The 17,013-nt window shown below is 52.9% G+C and overlaps 1 pseudogene; it reads left to right on the top strand.

Moving 5' to 3' along the window:
• Positions 1 to 381: 381 nt before the first annotated feature.
• Positions 382 to 16,777, top strand: LOC120693050 (annotated as a pseudogene).
• The last annotated feature ends 236 nt before the right edge of the window (positions 16,778 to 17,013 follow it).

The raw sequence follows: 17,013 nt of genomic DNA, 5'->3' as shown, positions 1-17,013 counted from the left end.
ACAACCTAAGGTAACTACCAAGCCTGGGCACCACGCCCACAACCCTCGAGCTACTTGCTCCTACCGTGTACTTAGATAGAAAGCAACCTCAAATAAGTAGAACTTCCTACTTACGCGGACTCAGGATCCCGCATATCAAAGAAAGTACTTAACAAGTAACTAAGACAGAAAGTAAAGCTAGTGAGAAACTGAAGTTGAGACAATGAACTTACTCAAATAAATTCCTCCGATGCGAATACAAGTGGAGTAAGACCGAGAGAACTCGAGTCCGCTCCTTTCAGCTCGGCTTTCACCAGAGCACTCACCTCACTCTCTTCCTACTCAACACAAGTGTACAAGAGACTCTCTTCTCTATCGAATGGTGTTTGTTACAAGAGGGGTATGGTGCTCTATTTATACTACTTTGAAGTCGGTACTGGGCTGAGCGTCAGTTGCACGCAGGTAAGTTCGTTGAGCTTGTCTTCCACGCCAAGGGAGAGCAGCAGAGGCTGTCATGTGGGGCCGGCCGGCCTCCCCTAGGCCGGCCGGCCTGGAGATGCGACCGCGTGGCCATTGCCTTTGCAGGGACGCTCTGGATCTTCTCTGGAGGTCGGTAACGGTTGCGTAGCTCCAACGTCGGCAGTTAAAGGCCGGCCGGCCTCTCCTAGGCCGGCCGGCCTGGCTCTGGCTTGGCTCAGGCTCGTTTTGCACCGACTTGTTGATCACTTGGCCCATGTTGCTTCTCAGGTTGAATTGGGCTCTTATTCTTTGAGTTGTCACGGGTTTTGACCTCCACTCAACTTGGTTCAGGCCTTTCGGCCTTAACTCATGAATTGTGCAAAACCCATCTTGGTGTGACTCACCCTCGAGCTCAGGTAACTCTCCACGAAATTTCATGACAAGTTGTGGCAGGGGTAGGCCGGCCGGCCTGGAGTTTGCCCCAATTTGGCCCAAATTTATACCTGTTGCTCCTAATTTCAAATAAGCATCAAACTTGTGAAACTTGTTAATGTTAGTAAAAATCAAAGTAGTATAGTTCCAAATGCATGAAATCTGAAGGAATGTTGGCGGTAGAAATTATTGAAATTGACCGCCAACACCTGGCTCCGTATGCCAACCAAGCTAGTTTTGCAGATAAACCAAACATACCTATAAAAGGTTGGTGATGCTAGGCGGAACCTGTATGTAAGTGAGGACATCTCCAAGAGAGTAGCTATTTTTAGTTCTCTATTTGGCTCTCCATTTAACTTTGTAAAATAATTTTTTCTCCAAAGTTGCTTACTCCAACAGACTCTCTATTTTTCATTCTCCAAATCCCAACAGCTCCTCCAACTCTCTCTGACGGTGGGTGAGTACCGCTAGCAGGGATTCGTGGGAGCCCCCGCTTAGAGATTCGGCCAGAGATGTAACACACGCAAAGAACTTCCTCGCGGAAGCGGATTGAGACGGTGGTATTTAGACAGGTTCAGGTCGCCCTGAGGTGTAATATTCTACGTCCCGTGTGTTGTGATTGGTTCTTGCCAATCAGTGTTCTTGGATCCGATCCCAGGGCCCGAGTCTAAAAAAGGGATCTAAAGGCCTCCGAAAAAGGTCATCCTTACATGTCCAGAAACCTTTCTATTTATAGGCTTCAGGTCTCCTCTGTTTCTCTCTAACTTGTGTGAATGCCCCCTTTTCATGGTGGGCGCCGTTTTCCAGGCTGTCCTGTTCCTTGTCAGGTGCGCAGGCGGCTTGTCGGGCCCAACGTAGCAGGCTCGGGAGGGGTCCCGCGCTGTCAGGAGTGCCCCGGGGGAGGTCCCGGGGTGCACCAGGGTGGCCTCGGGTGCCATGTGGGTCCTCACATCCCGGGGTGACCCCGGGGGCATGTTCCGAGGCATCCCGGGGTGGTTCCGAGGTGGCCCCAGAGGCACCCCGCGACCCTTTGCAGCCCGGGTTGACCGCAGGTCAACCCCGGGGTGGCGGCTCGAGCCGCCCTGGTTTTACCGTGACGGGACGTGTGGTAAATGGTGGTGGGTCCCGTCCACCGCCCATTTACAGCCCGACGGGACGTGGCTCAGGAATAAGCTGTCCCGCCGTCCATCTTGGAAATTACAAGCGTATGGCACAACTAGAGGCAACCCGTCCACAGAGAACCTTCCTCCAGGGTACTTGTAGGGGCATGATGCCCATAATGGACCCGTCGGGAAGGCCATGAATGAGGCTTGCGGTGGCTAAGACTACCCTTATCACTCGCAAGTACTCTTCTAGGACCTTTTGCTGACAAGTGTCTACTTTTATCAGGAGGACGAGAGCTTTCTAACCGACAACACCAATTTTGAGCCATGATTCTGCTCGTTGTGTGTTCCTCGTTTGAACCCTCACCTGTCTTTTATAGACGCAGATGGATCACTAGGAGCAGGCCAGCCTTAAAATAATAATAGCCCAACATCCTTTTGGGTGCATTCCAACAAAGCCCACAAAGGGTACGGATGAACGCCGACCTCCAGAGCCCGGCCCGGCCAGATACCAACCCTCGAAAGGGACACGTGGAGGCCTCCCGACCGAGGACCCTCCGGGTCAGCGCCATACCAGGCAATCCGGGCCGTGCGCTCCAAGAACACCGCCCAGTACAACTGGCGTGCCGGTCAATCCGGCCCCCGTACGAGCGCACACGTTGCCCACTCCTTTCGCACGCCACGCCGGCATGATCCACAGGACCCCCTGACATGGGCATAGTGCGGGCCGTGCAGCCTGCACGACGCAATGGATGAGGGACATGAGAGGGCGTCAACGAGCTCCATCCCGCATGCCGTAAAAATGGGTTCCCCTGAACGCCACTCCATTACGTCAGCGTCTGTGACAGGGCAGCGCTGCCTGACTGCGGTAGGGCAACCCTCAATGGGCGTGCCATCCTTCGGTCAGAAGCCACGCAGGGTAGGACGAGCAGCAGCAATACGGACGGAGGCACCCATACAGACGGACAGGAGAGAAGACGACCGCCGAAGCCCCCGACCGAGTGGCAAAGCCACTCCGACTGACCAAAGACGGGACAGCAGCTTGACAACCCGTCGCCTGAGAAAAGCCGACCTGACACAAGTTCTCCACTCCTGACCGACTGGCGAAGACGAAGGACCCCCGGGCGGACCAAGACACCATGATAGAAATATGTAAATAGGGGGCCCCACCTTGAGGTATAAAAGGGGAAACCCCCACGTAGGAAGAGATCCGGCTCTCGATTCATTCTGAATCCGAGAGAACGACTGCTTGAAGGCTTGTAAGCTCCCCTCTAACTTTGAGCATCTGGGCTCGAGCAATAGAGCAAGAGAACCACTCCCATAATGGACGTAGGGCATTTCCGGCCTGAACCAGTCTAAATTCTCGAGTCATTGTGTGCTAAACCATTCCGATCCAACGCACGACACACTTGCAATCGAGTAGTATGATAGTTGGCCATTTTCCAAGCCGACACTGTTGGATCCAATTTTTGGAGTATTTGTTTTTTTATTTTTAGCTAACCAAGTCAGGATAGTTAGATTTTTGGAGATGATCCGAGAGAGAAAATGTTAAGACATGCTATCAGGAGGATCTGACATGCCACCTCAGTAAAAATCATCTCTTTCTAATCATCTCATAAACCACTTTGTATTGTTCTACTAGAAGAGTAATTTATTCTGTCTTTTAGAGACAGATAGAGGGAGTAGTTTTCTAGATTTTCAATTGGGAGATTCTGTTTTTTCAAACTCGACCGTAATAAGGTCGGAGGTAAAATGGGCTTAATTATTAAATTAATATAACGCTGCCTTCTGGAAAAAGTTATAGGATGAAGAGGAGAGAAGCAGTGGAAACAGGGACATACTCCTTCCGTCCCAAAATAAGTGTTCATCTCGCATTTCGAGAAGTGAATAAATTTTAAGTTTGACTGTATATATAAAAATAATATTAACATTTGTGTCTCTAAACAAGTTTATCATGAAAATATATGATGTGATTAATCTAATGATATTTGTTTAGTATTATAATCGTTAATATTTTTTAATGTATATTTGGTCAAATTTTGAAGGATTTGACTCCTCGAAGTGCGAGATATGTATTTATTTTGGGACGGAGGGAGTAGACAGATCCAACCAAAGAAACATGGGGCGGAGGGAGCATATGCGCCGCCTGTTGGGCGGAGGGCGTTAGATCAGAGAGGTGAATTTCAGAGGGGTGAGAAGAGATGGTCGTCACCGTCAACAAGCGTGGCCGTTGAGTAGCGGGGGGATCTATTTCTAGTTCCCATCTACTATCGGCTGATGTGGATCCCCATTGATTCGATTCAAGGTCCTCCATCGGAGTAATTGTTGATGTTATGGTCTCGCAGTCCCAGCGCCGCCGCCCCTGTATACAATAGCAGTCGGCATGGCCCGATCTCCCACCGGAGCTGCTGGAGCGCATCGTCGCCGTCCTCGTTCCGCTGGACCGCATCGCCGTCCGCCTCGTCTGCGCCTCCTAGCGTGCGTGCGTGCGGGCGTCGTTCCCCTCGGACCTCCTGTTCGAGGCCCCGCGCCTCTGTTGGGGACAGCACCTTCGGTCCGGTCACCAAAGGTGCGCGAAGACAGGAAGTCAAGGACTCTGAAGCCGATGCCAACAGCAAGCACAGAGGTAGCCCGTCTTCGCTCGTCTTCGGGTAAGAAGGCGAAGACAAGACACCAAGAGCACTGAAGCCGACGCCAGGAGCAAGAACGGAGGGGGCCTGTCTTCGCTACTCTTCGGGTAGGAACGCGAAGACAGGCGAAGACCGGGCGACGCCAGCATCATGGTAGGGAGTGGTCAGTAGGCCCCGTGGTCTTCGTCGACCAGGGTGAAGAGGACCACCTGGGGTTGTGGTCCTTTCTGAGGTGTACCGCACCCACACTGTAATAGGGAAATCACGTGTACGCTCGGGAATATTCAGGGAATATGACCGTTGTAAGGGGTAAAAGAGTAATGATACATGGGAGGCATAACGCCACCTATAAATACCCCTTGTAATGTTCATTGATGGGACACATTGAATAGAGAGAGAACCTTTCCTCCTTGTTTTGCGTGTTCATTCATTACTATTGTAGTGTCCCTCCGTTCCGGAGACACTCTCCACCAACAGTTTGGCGCCCACCCGTCGGTTCGATACACCACATGGCGGCGACGAAGAAGAGAGGAACCACCGGAGCCACTTCGGAGGACACGATGACAACACCCTTGCAGAACGAAGCGGCAGCAACACAGGCGAACGGGGCTAGCAGCGACGGTGTCTCCGTCGACTCCCTTGCAGATGGCCAGCTCGAAGTCAACCTTCTAGACCTCGGCGTCTCAGCCGAAGATATCATGGCGATGCGTCGCATTGACACTCGCATCGAAGAGGCGCGAAGGGCTCAGCAGCAGGCCATGGAAGCAGAACCTTCGGAGCCACAGATGACGACAAGAGCGAAGGGGAAGTAGACCATGCTCATCGAAGCAGAACGTCAAGAGCAGTACAACAAGTTGATGGAGGAGGAGCTTCGCTGCAAGGCGATGCAGGAGAAGCTCCGTGCCCAGCGGCTGCAGCTCGAGGAATTGTAGGCACCTCCACCACCACCACCGCAGAAGGAGATGATCGGGGTCAACCCGCAGCAATAAGAACCACCAAGGTTCCGCCCAAAGCTTGTGCCGGTCGAAGAGATCTCTGACCACTCTGAGTCAGACGCCGAAGAGCATTACCGAAGAAGGCATCAAAGAATATCACCATTGTCCAAAGAGCTGGAGGAGGTGCAGTGGCCCCATCGCCTCAACCCAGCAATATTGCCGCAGTTTGATGGGGAGTCAGACCCCGAAGAGTTCCTCCTCAAATACGAAGCCACCATAGAAGCATTAGGAGGAGGCACCGCGTGTAAAGCGAAGGCGATCGTCCTCGCATTGAAGGGCTTGGCGCAGCAATGGTATGCAAACATCCCACCAGGAACCATTCTGTCTTGGAAGCAGCTTCGCCTCGAGCTATGTGCAAGTTTCCGTGCCGTGAGGCCTGACAAAGTCACATCTTGCGATTTTCACGATCTAAGGCAAGGAAGCATGACCTTGCAAGAATATCTTTAGAGTGTCATGAAGCTTCGCGCAAGAGCACCTAATGTTGCTGACCAGAGCATAATCGATTCGGTGGTGAAGAGGATCAACCTGGGACCGTGCAGAGAGTACATATCCCGGTGCAAGCCGAAGACAGTCACGAAGATGTTCGAAATAATGCAAGAATATTGCATATCTGACCGTGCGAAGAGGAGAAGGCTCGAGGAGAAGAACGAGCAGAAGAAGTCACGAAGCAGCGAGAGGTCCCATTCAAAACCATGGCATGCTGACGAGCCGAAGCAGAAAAGAACAGTGAACAATGTGTCCGAAGAAGAACCCCCAAAGAGCACAGACACCATCACAGGGGCAAAGGCGAGAGGGACCGCCACGAAGAAAGATCCAACCACGATGATCGTCACCATCGCGAAGAACGACACAACAAAGGCCGAAGAGACAGCGGCGGTCGAAGAGAGAAAATTCCATTCTGTTTCTTCCACGGGAAGGACAAAGGCCATTGGACAAATGAATGCCCCTTCGCCATTGAAAGAAAAGAAGAGTTTGATCGGCAGAATTCCCAGCCAGCGAAGCCAGTCAATCATACCTCGTAGTTGCCACCTCAGTCTTTGGCGACGGCAACCACTTGGGCTCCTACACCAAATTGGCCGGTGTCATACCCGGTCTTCAACTACAATCCGCTACCGTATGCGCCACCTTCGCAACAATCATTACTGATGCTACCACCTTCGCACTATAGTCAGACATGGTCGAGGCGCTCCACACCACAGTCTTACGACCCGACAACTTTACCCCCACCTCCGAAGCTCGAACCGGGGCAGTTTCCAGAAAGAGCAAGCGAGGGACCCTCCGGCAACAGGGTCAACATCATCAATGCCATCTCCGGAGGATCCAACGAACCGGTACATGAGACGAATAAGCAGCGCAAAGAATACTTTAGAACCGTTTCCCACGTCAGCGAGGGCAGATGCTTCCGAACAACTTGGTCGCATGTCCCAATATCTTTCACGTAGGCAGACCTTCGGCTGCAGCACTATCCACATAATGACCCCCTCATCATAAGGGCAAACATCGGCAAGAATTCAGTGCACTTCGCATGGAACGATGTAGGAAGAATCTTGGTGGACAATGGGAGCTCTGTAGATATCCTCGTGCGGCAATGCTTCATCAAAATGGGGTTCACAGAATCAGTGCTGAAGAAGTCACAGTATCCGCTCATTGGCTTCGGAGGCAAGAGAATCGAAGCTCTTGGAAAGATAGAGCTCAATGTCACGTTCGGCGAAGGTGCAGCGCAGAGAACCGAAGCAATAACCTTCGATGTGGTCGACATTAACTACCCCTACAACGCCATCTTCGGCCGCAACACCTTGGTCAAATTCGCAGCAGTAATCCATCAGTCGTACCTATGCATGAAGCTGCCTACGGCCGGAGGAATTGTCAGTCTTCGGCAACCAGGAAGAAGCAAGAAGGTGCGAAGACAATGCATCAACCGCAAATAAGAATGTCAATGTCATTGAAACCCCAAATAAAGATAATGAGGCGGTAAACAGCGAAGAGCCAGAGAAGTCAGGGGGCGTATCTCCAGCATAACACACGAAGAAGGTGCCATTGTGCGACGATGTGCCCGACCGAATTGTGATCATCGGAAAAGGGCTTGAAGAGGCCGAAGAGACTAGGCTTATACAGTTTCTCCGCAACAATCAAGATGTGTTTGCTTGGTCCTCTTCGGATCTGCGAGGGGTCAGTCGACATTTCATCGAGCATGAGCTCAGGGTGAACCCGAAGGCAAAACCAGTAAAGCAGGGCCAAAGGTCAATGTCCGAAGAAAGGCAGAAAGCGGCTCAAGCCGAGGTACAAAAATTGCTGGACGCGGGCGTCATCCGCGAGGTCCAGTACCCGGAGTGGCTAGCAAATGTTGTCATGGTACCGAAGAAGAACGGGAAGTGGTGAATGTGCATTGACTTCACAATCTTGAACAAGGCGTGCCCGAAGGACGAATACCCACTACCACGATGCACTTTCAATAGAATGATCAAAAAAGTATTGGGGGATCAATTGATGAGAAACATCTCCGCATATGTCGATGACGTGGTTGTAAGAAGCAAAAAGAAGGAGGATCATATTCAAGATCTTCGCGAAACATTTGCGAATCTTCGTCGCCATGGACTCAAGCTGAACTCGGAGAAATGTGTCTTCGGCGTGCGAAGAGGAAATTATTGGGCTGCATGATCACTGAAAGGGGAATCGAGGCAAACCCGGAGAAGATCGAAGCCATTAGGCGGATGAAGCCGCCTACCACAAGAAAGGGGGTGCAGAAGTTAACAGGCAGGTTGGCTTCGCTATACAGATTCATCTCGAAGTCAGCAGAGAAGTGCCTCCCATTCTTTAAGGCGCTGAAAGGCTCTGGCAACTTAGAATGGGGTGAAGAGCAGGCGAAGACCTTCGAAGACCTCAAGCAGTACATTGAGAAATTGGCAGTCATGTCCAGCCCTTCGGAGAAGGAGTTGCTGTTATACATCTCCACATCAGGTGCAGCCATAAGTGCTGCTCTTGTCGAAGAGCGCGAGATCGAAGGGGCATTCACACAGGTGCCCATATACTTCATTTCCGAAGCCCTAAACAGGTCAAAATTGCTATACTTAGAAATTGAGAAGATGGCATATGCGGTGGTCATGGCAGCATGGAAGCTTCGTTACTACTTCCAGAGCCACGAAATCAAGGTTCCAACCTCTTTCCCAATTCGAGACATGTTTGAAAACAGAGAAGCCTCCGGCAGGATAGGCAATTGGGCTACGCAATTAGCCGAGCACACCATTGACTTCGTCTCCAGATCAGCAATCAAGTCACAGGTCTTGGCAGACTTCATCGCAGACTGGACCCCAGTCGCACCTTCGCAAGAGCAGCCGAAGATAGAACCAATATGGCAACTTGAGTGTGATGGGGCTTACCAGAGAGATAGAGCAGGAGCTTCAGCAGTCCTGATAGCATCTTCGGGTACACAACTGAAGTACGCAGTCGGACTTGACTTCAATGGGTGCACCAACAATGTCGCAGAATACGAAGGCCTTCTCTTGGGTCTTTGCAAAGCAAGAACGCTGGGCGCACAAAGATTAACGATCAGGTCTGATTCGGAGATGATCACAGGCCAAATAAACAAGTCAAACAGGGCTCTCAAGCCAGAATTGGCGAAGTACCTGGCAGCAGTGCGAAGCATGGAGAAATACTTCCTCGGGTTTAGTATTCGCAGTTTCTCCAGAACGAAGAATAAGCAAGCTCATCAACTGGCGAAGGAAGCAGCGCAGTTCGATCCATTACCGCCAGATGTATTCTTCGAAACATTAAAGTAGGCCTCCGTCAATTGTGCCGAAGAACTAGCCAAATTCATCAACGCCATAACCAGCGAAGACTGGAGGGCCGCCATAATGGCCTATCTTCGCGGACACTTCGTCCCAGAGGATGAGAAGGAAGAGAAGAGAATGGCACTTCGGGCCAGGAATTACAGAATCATAGGCTTAGAGTTATACCGAGGGGCGGTCTGCGCACCACTCCTAAAGTGCATCTCACGCGAAGAGGGCAAACAGCTGCTTGAAGAGATACATGCAGGGATGTGTTCTTCGCACATCGCAACGAGGGCCCTGGTCGGCAAAGCTTTCCGCGAAGGATTTTATTGGCCATCGGCTGTGGCGGACGCTCACGATGTGGTTCGCACATGTCCAAATTGCCAAAGGCATGCCCCATACAGCAAATTCCCACCCGACAAGGTGCAGCTACTGCCTCCGGTATGGCCCCTCGCACGATGGGGCATTGATATTGTTGGACCACTGCCTACAGCTCCAGGAAACTACAAGTACACTACCGTGGCGATAGAGTACTTCTCCAAATGGGTCGAGGCCAAGGCACTCAGGGATATCACAGCAGGAGCCCTACAAAAATTCTTTTGGCAGAACATCGTCTGTCGCTTCGGGGTCCCGAAGGAGGTTAAAGTGGACAATGGCAAGCAGTTTGCTTGTGCAACTTTCCGGGAGTTCACCACTGAACTTGGCACCAACTTATGCTTCGCTTCGGTCTACCACCCGCAGTCCAACGGCGCGGTGGAAAGGGCCAATGGCATCATCTTCGCAGGCATCAAGAAAAACATCACTGAGTTGCCAAAGGGGAAATGGGCAGATGAGCTGCCGAGAGTCATATAGTCTCATAACACAACAGAGTCAAGGACCACAAAGTTCACCCCTTTCAAGCTTCTATATGGCAAAGAAGCCGTAACACCCGAGGAAATCAAACTCAAATCCTGGAGAACAGCCGAAGGGGCAGAAAACATCGAAGAAGACATCAAGCCCTCAATTGACACAATCGAAGCTGGCAAGATACAAGCAGCAATCTACTTGGGTAAATATCAAGAGGAAACACGAAGGTGGAAGAATAAGAAAGTGAAGCCTAGAAACATCAAAGAGGGCGACTTGGTGCTTCGAAGAATACCGAAGGCCAAGCAAAAGGGCAAGATGCATAGCAAGTGGGAAGGCCCATTCATCGTCGCATCTATGGCAAGGCCAGAGGCCTGCAGGCTCCACACGTTAGAAGGCACCGAAGACCCTTATTCATGGAACAAGGACATGCTATAGAAGTACTACGTGTAGGAGATGTGTAAAAGCCACCGGAGGAAAATAACCGAAGGGGCTTGTAGGGAAAATTCTTTTTGCATCTTTCCTTTTTCTCATGTGTAAATCCGCACAATGTACCGAAGGGCCCGTACTCTTTTCCTCACGGGGGAAGCTTTCTAGTGTCCACTCGGGTGACGAAGGTGTGAGGTTTTTAACGAGGCAGAACCCTATGTAACCCATTGTGAAATATAAACTAGGCCCCCACAAAAGAGTCAAAGGAACAAGCACGCTACAAAGGCCCCGAAGCGTCTATCCCTCTTCGTCAAAGCGAACAGGGGAGTCATCGGCGCGAAGTACAAACCATAACGCTTGAAAGAAGTAAGCACGAGGCGCAACCCCGATTAAGGGCTTCTCTCCTCTTAGCTTCACTTCCGAAGAAATTAACAAAATCCCATCGCATAAAAGCGAAGGGTGGGAAGTCCTGTCGCGCGAAAGCCGAAGGCTAGGCGCAAACCTCTCTGGTTAAAGAGCCGAAGGTCCCCTAACAAAATCCCTTCGCATGAAAGTGAAGGGTGGAAAGTCCTGTCGCGCGAAAGCCGAAGGCTAATCGCGAACCTCTCCGGCAAAAGAGCCGAAGAAACCTGTGCAAGCCCTCACGAGCAAAGCCGAAGGCAAACACGTGCATAATTCAAGCAAGAGTCCGGAGGGGCTAAAACACGTTTCACAGTCATCATTCTCGCCAGTCGAGCGAAGGGGGGTGGCGCTTCGCAAAACAAGAAACACGCACGACGCCGGTGAAGATGAACAAACAAAAAGGCGTTTGTAACCTCGCCCGCGCAAAGGGGGGGTGGCGCTTCGCAGAATATATTTGTGCATAGTCGAAGGATAAATGCCAAAAAATTACATAATTTATTACACACAAAGTACAGGTTTATTACACCGCGAAGATACACCTTGCGCGAAGGCACGAAGAAATAAATTACATAGATACATCCGAGGCCTCTTCCTCGAAGACTAGGAAGTCCACCTCAGATATGATTTCCCGGACCGCCACATCTATTATTTCTTCGGCTGTCCGTCGAAGAAATGCTTCGAAGTCGTCCCCTGAAACCGAGGGCAACGCAAATTAACTAGATCTCTCGTCGATGATGCCTTTGCGTTGATACATTAATTCGTGAGGCGTCAGGGGCTCTTCGTCCACCGGCTCTGGCTTTGGCTCACGGAGACCGGCGGGAGCACTGTACGGCCTATCAGTATCGAGAATCCATTTTATTTCGCGACGAAACACGCGGTCAGCAAGGATCTTCACGTGTTTTTCCGGATCACACTGAAATTCGGCAAAAAAACACTTCGTATCGGCGTTCTGAAGGTCGTAAACACGCACCCTATCCGCCCAAAATTCTTTAAATGAAACTGAAGGGTAACGAATATGGAACTTCGCCCAGGACGCACCAGTGACATAGAAATCCCCTCGATTGAGCTTGCGAGGAAGCACGCCTTCGGTCACCTGTGCAGGGGCCAACGCAGGGTCCTACGCAGGCACCGAAGGTGTTAGCTTACAAAAGTAATAATTACAACCAGAAGACCCCTATAAAATAGCATACAACGACCTTCACACCTCGCCAGCCGAAGGACGAGAAGAGGACGCCCTTGTCCGATCTTCGGGCACCGGGGCTCCGTCAGTAGCGTCGTGGCCGCTTTCGCCATTCGCACCCTCGCCACCAGGTCCTTCTTCGGCAGTCACAAATTCTTTGAGGATGGGCTCCGCGATGGCATCAGCCTTGCCTGGAGTTGAACGATGCCAACCAGAAGTCAGCGGGTTTTTTGTAATAAAGAGAAGCACAGACAATCACCTGGGGCTTCATCCGCTCGACTTCACGGCTTACAAGGGCACGACCTTCGCCCTTGAAGAAGCGCTTCATGAAGTTAACGGCGAGGTTTTTTGCCAAAGCCGGCAGCGTCTCCGGAGAAACAATTTCCTCGCCCGGCCAGCGGAAGGATGAGTCATGAAGGGAACGAAGTTGATCCTTCATCACCCCGCTAGTCTGTCCAGCTTCGGAGGGAAAAAGACCGTACACTGCGGCACTGAGAGTACGGACGGCGACCATGGCACTGATATCTTCATGGAAATGCGCCCCGGCGTCCAGCATGGCGATGCAAGCACGAAGCCACTGGAAAAAAGAGCCCAGGCCAACTGTGTCGGTGCCCTCCGGAAACATATCCGGAGCCACAAGCCCATACCTGGCGAGGAGGTCAGGAAGCTCTTCCTGCAACTTCTCCGAGCCGGTCTTTATAGCCTCTTTAAAGGTGCGGAGCCATTTTTGCATCAAATCTCGACATTTCTCAACGTCTTCCGCAAGCAACTTGGCGGCCCTCGCGGTGTCCTCCGCCTTCACCGCCCGATCAGCAGACGCAAGCAGCTCCGTGGTAAGAGTCGCCTTCTCCTCAGCAGGTCTGTCGAGGTGTATTTGCAGCTCTGCTTTCTTCTTTTCCAGGGAGGCCACCTTCGCCTCCAGGTCAGCAACAACAACTTTTGAGCTGTCCTCAGCCGCCAACTGCTGGGTAGCACAGCTCGCAACCACGAAGGCCTTCAGCGACAAGTCTTGGGCGCTCTCTAGGATGTTACATAGCCTGCTCCCCATCAAGTCTTTTTCCATGAGGGGAAAGCAAAAGGAGTCCCCCGCCACAGCTAAAAGCCCATGTTCGCGTTCCCGGCTCTCAAAACGAAGAGATTTGACGATGTTCCCACCGGGGCGCACAATAGTGGGCTTCGCACCGAGTTCCAGAGCAGCAGCTTCAGGATCAACGTCACGAACGAAGAAGCTACTGCTATCCGACGAACTGCTTGACCCTTCGCCGCCACTCCTTTTCGTCCCGGAGGAGGAGATGGACTTCTCGGCCGAGGGTGATGCTTCGGCATTTTTCCCGGAAGGCACTTCGGTTTCTTTGCCGGAGGTAGGGGCTCCGCGCCGGAGAGACGAGCGGGGGGGGGGAGTCGACCATGATGTTGACCTCCTCGACGTCGCCCTCGTCTTCGCTCTCCAGGGCGGCGCTGAACACAATGTCCAGGCCGGGATGGACCGTCCTCAGTGGCACCGCCACCTGTGGAATGCCGAAAGGCATTGCCTCAGTAGGCGGACGGTTGCTGTCTTCGCTCCCGCCATCCTCGGATTCCCCTTTGCTCCGCAGGGGTGACTGCTGCAGGATGTCATCCAGGATCTGGCTTTTCTTCGTTGGGGCTGCCAAAGAGTACGCCCGCTTCCTTTTTGTCTTTTCCAAGGCCTTTGTTTTCCCTGAGGCATGTGCAGGGGCGGCGTCCTGGCCCTCCGCAAGTTTTACCTCGGCTGCCCACTGAGGAGCGGAGAGGCCCATGGCATGAAATACCCAATTCCGACAGACTCCGCTGAGGTGAGCCACCATGGCCTTGTATTCGTCCCTCGAAACCAATCCGACCATCTCGTCGGCCCAGCTCTCGATAATGGCAGGATCTACCCCTACATTGCCGAAGAGGCACAAACCATCAGTAACGTAGCGAGCAGCACATCTTAACAAGAATCCATCACAAGACAGGCGACTTTCGGCACCTCGCCAAGGGCAGGAACGTGGTCGATGACGAGGGGATGGGTCTTCGTGATGGGATCCAGCGTCACCTTGTGATAGAACCAGTAGGATGACCAGTCGTTGGCCCAATTGTTCTTGCTCGCGGCGACTGGGCACGGGAGGTTCTTGTGGAAGGCGAAGGTATAGCAGCCATATTGGGGAATGGTTGATATCTCCGCACCTCCGGCCGATTGTACGGAAATCTTCTTCGGTTGATAGTGTACCCTGAAGGCACGAGCAAAGCCTTCGGCGCTTGTCGAAAGGCGGCAGGTCTTCGCCAGCCACATGTACAAGTTGAGCCGCATGATCGAAGTAGGAGTCATTTGATGCAGATATACCTTGAACAGCCTAAAGATGTCCACTACCACGGAGTCGAGGGGCATATGAGGACCGACGGTAAACAGATCGCGGAACACGATCACTTCGTCTGCGCGAGGATGAGCGACGGTCTCACCCGTCGGTGGAGCCCTGACACCATCTGCAGAAACGAAGCCCCAATGAGCCAGGTCGTCGAGGAGGGAAGGAGTCATCTTCGACAAGCCGAGCACAGTTGTCGTCGGCCCTTTTGATTGATCCCTCTTCGGAGCCATCTCCGAAGATGCAGAATGTTCTGAGATCGCCACCCTTGAAGTTCAGCACCAGAAGAGTTCGAAGAAAAACGAGCTCAGAACCTTCGCCAAAGGAAGAGAGAGGAGGCTGGGAAGCAAGGGCAGTGAAAAGTAAAACAGTCGCATTGCTAGTATTTATAGGTGGGGAGTGGGGCAAGCTTGTGGAAAAGACTAAAGAACCCCGCACTGCGCGCGTAAGATTTAAGAAACCGAGGGGCCACTCTGTCTTCGCAAGGTTTCGCGCCAAGAGTTTGAATCCAATAATTTGGGCGCAAGCTAACAGTTAAGAACATGAAAATTTTGCTTCCTCCACCAGACTATAACTTTTTTGCAGGTGAACACGGACTGTGCTTCGCTGGCCACCATCGCGGTGCCCAGCCCGAAGGGTGGCGCTTCGGGACGCACACGGCGCCCACAGAGTCGAAGCCCCGCCCCTCCCGAAGATCGGACCGAGGCTCCAAGGGGCTACTGTTGGGGACACCACCTTCGGTCCGGTCGCCGAAGGTGCGCGAAGACAAGAAGTCAAGGACTCTGAAGCCGATGCCAACAACAAGCACGGAGGTAGCCCGTCTTCGCTCGTCTTCGGGTAAGAAGGCGAAGACAAGACACCAAGAGCACTGAAGCCGATGCCAGGAGCAAGCGCGGAGGTGGCCCGTCTTCGCTACTCTTCGGGTAGGAACGCGAAGACATTTGAAGACCGGGCGACGCCAGCATCATGGTAACGAGTTGTCAGTAGGCCCCGTGGTCTTCGTCGACTAGGGTGAAGAGGACCGCCTGGGGTTGTGGGCTTTTCTGAGCTGTACCGCACCCACACTGTAATAGGGAAATCACGTGTACGCCCGGGAATATTCAGGGAATATGACCGTTGTAAGGGGGTATAAGAGTAATGATACATGGGAGGCATAACGCCACCTATAAATACCCCCTGTAATGTTCATTGATGGGACACATTGAATAGAGAGAGAGAGAGAATATTTCCTCCTTGTTTTGCGTGTTCATTTTTTACGGTTGTAGTGTCCCTCCGTTCCGGAGACACTCTCCACCAACAACCTCCTCCTCCGTCGTGCCGGCGGGCTGGCCTTCTTCAGCCTCCACCACCGCACGGTCCTACCTTTCGCGCTCCCCGCGAGCATCAGCACCGGTCGATGCTGCGGCCAGATCGGCGGCTGGCTTGCCATGGCCTTGTACGCCGACCGCTCGGTTGTCCTCTGCAACCTCGTCTTCGGAGAATCCATCGTCGTGCCCCCGGCTCCGGTGTTCCCGGTGTCGAAGGTGATCCTCTCCGGGGCGCCTACCTCCCCGGGTTGGGTCACGGCCGTGCTAGGCCGGGCGGGCACCATCGCGCTGCTCCAGCCGGCCGTGCCCGGTGCCTGGATGACCATCGGCGTGGAGGAGGGAGCCCAGCATGGGGGCTTCAGGGACATGGCCTTCTGGAGCGGCGGCTGTGCGCGCTGGGCTACGACGACACGGTGCTGGCATTCCGCGGCGACCTGTGCGCGTGCGGCGGTGGTGTCGCTGCTGCGGGGAGCAGAGCAGGCATCGGAGCACGGGTGCTGGCGGGTGTACCTGGTGGAGAGTGACGGGGAGCTCCTGCTGGTGAGGAAGTTGTACATGATGTGGCGGCACATCGACGTGGTGGATGTGCATGTGGAGGTGCTGGCGCTGCGGTCGGAGGGGGAGTGCGAGTGGGAGGTGATGGAGGAGACGCCGGGGCGGGCGGTGTTCGTGGGGTCGGTGTCGTCGGCAGTGGTGGCCGTGGGGCTATACCCGGTCGTTGGGTTGCGCGAGAGCTGCGTCTACTTGGCAGGGCTGGAGGTGGAGATGCTGGCGCCGCACGCTATCTGCGAGTACTCGCTGGCGGATCAGGAGATGAGGAGCGTGCCGATCACCGGAGGCCACTCCATCGACGTGGAGCCCGTGTGGATAACCCCTGTCATCGTGTGAATCCGTACTTGGCTTGTTGTACTCTAGCTGTGTGTGATTTGCCATGAATTCGCGTTAAACTTGCAAAAATCCAATTGTGTGTCGCTTGTGTAGTTGTGTGTCGCTTGTCGGCTTGTGTGTCTGTGATTTGGCATGGATGGATATTTTTTTTGGCTTTAGTTAAACTTGCAGCTGGTCTCTCTCTCTCTCTCCCTGAGTGAAGGTAGCAGAGGAAACAAGCAAGAGATCTCAACAAG

This window comes from Panicum virgatum, chromosome 9N (assembly GCF_016808335.1).
Source record: "Panicum virgatum strain AP13 chromosome 9N, P.virgatum_v5, whole genome shotgun sequence".
In the NCBI taxonomy this organism is placed as follows: domain Eukaryota; kingdom Viridiplantae; phylum Streptophyta; class Magnoliopsida; order Poales; family Poaceae; genus Panicum; species Panicum virgatum.
The sequence above is the reverse complement of the archived record's forward strand: the minus strand, read 5'-3'. Positions and strand labels throughout refer to the sequence as shown.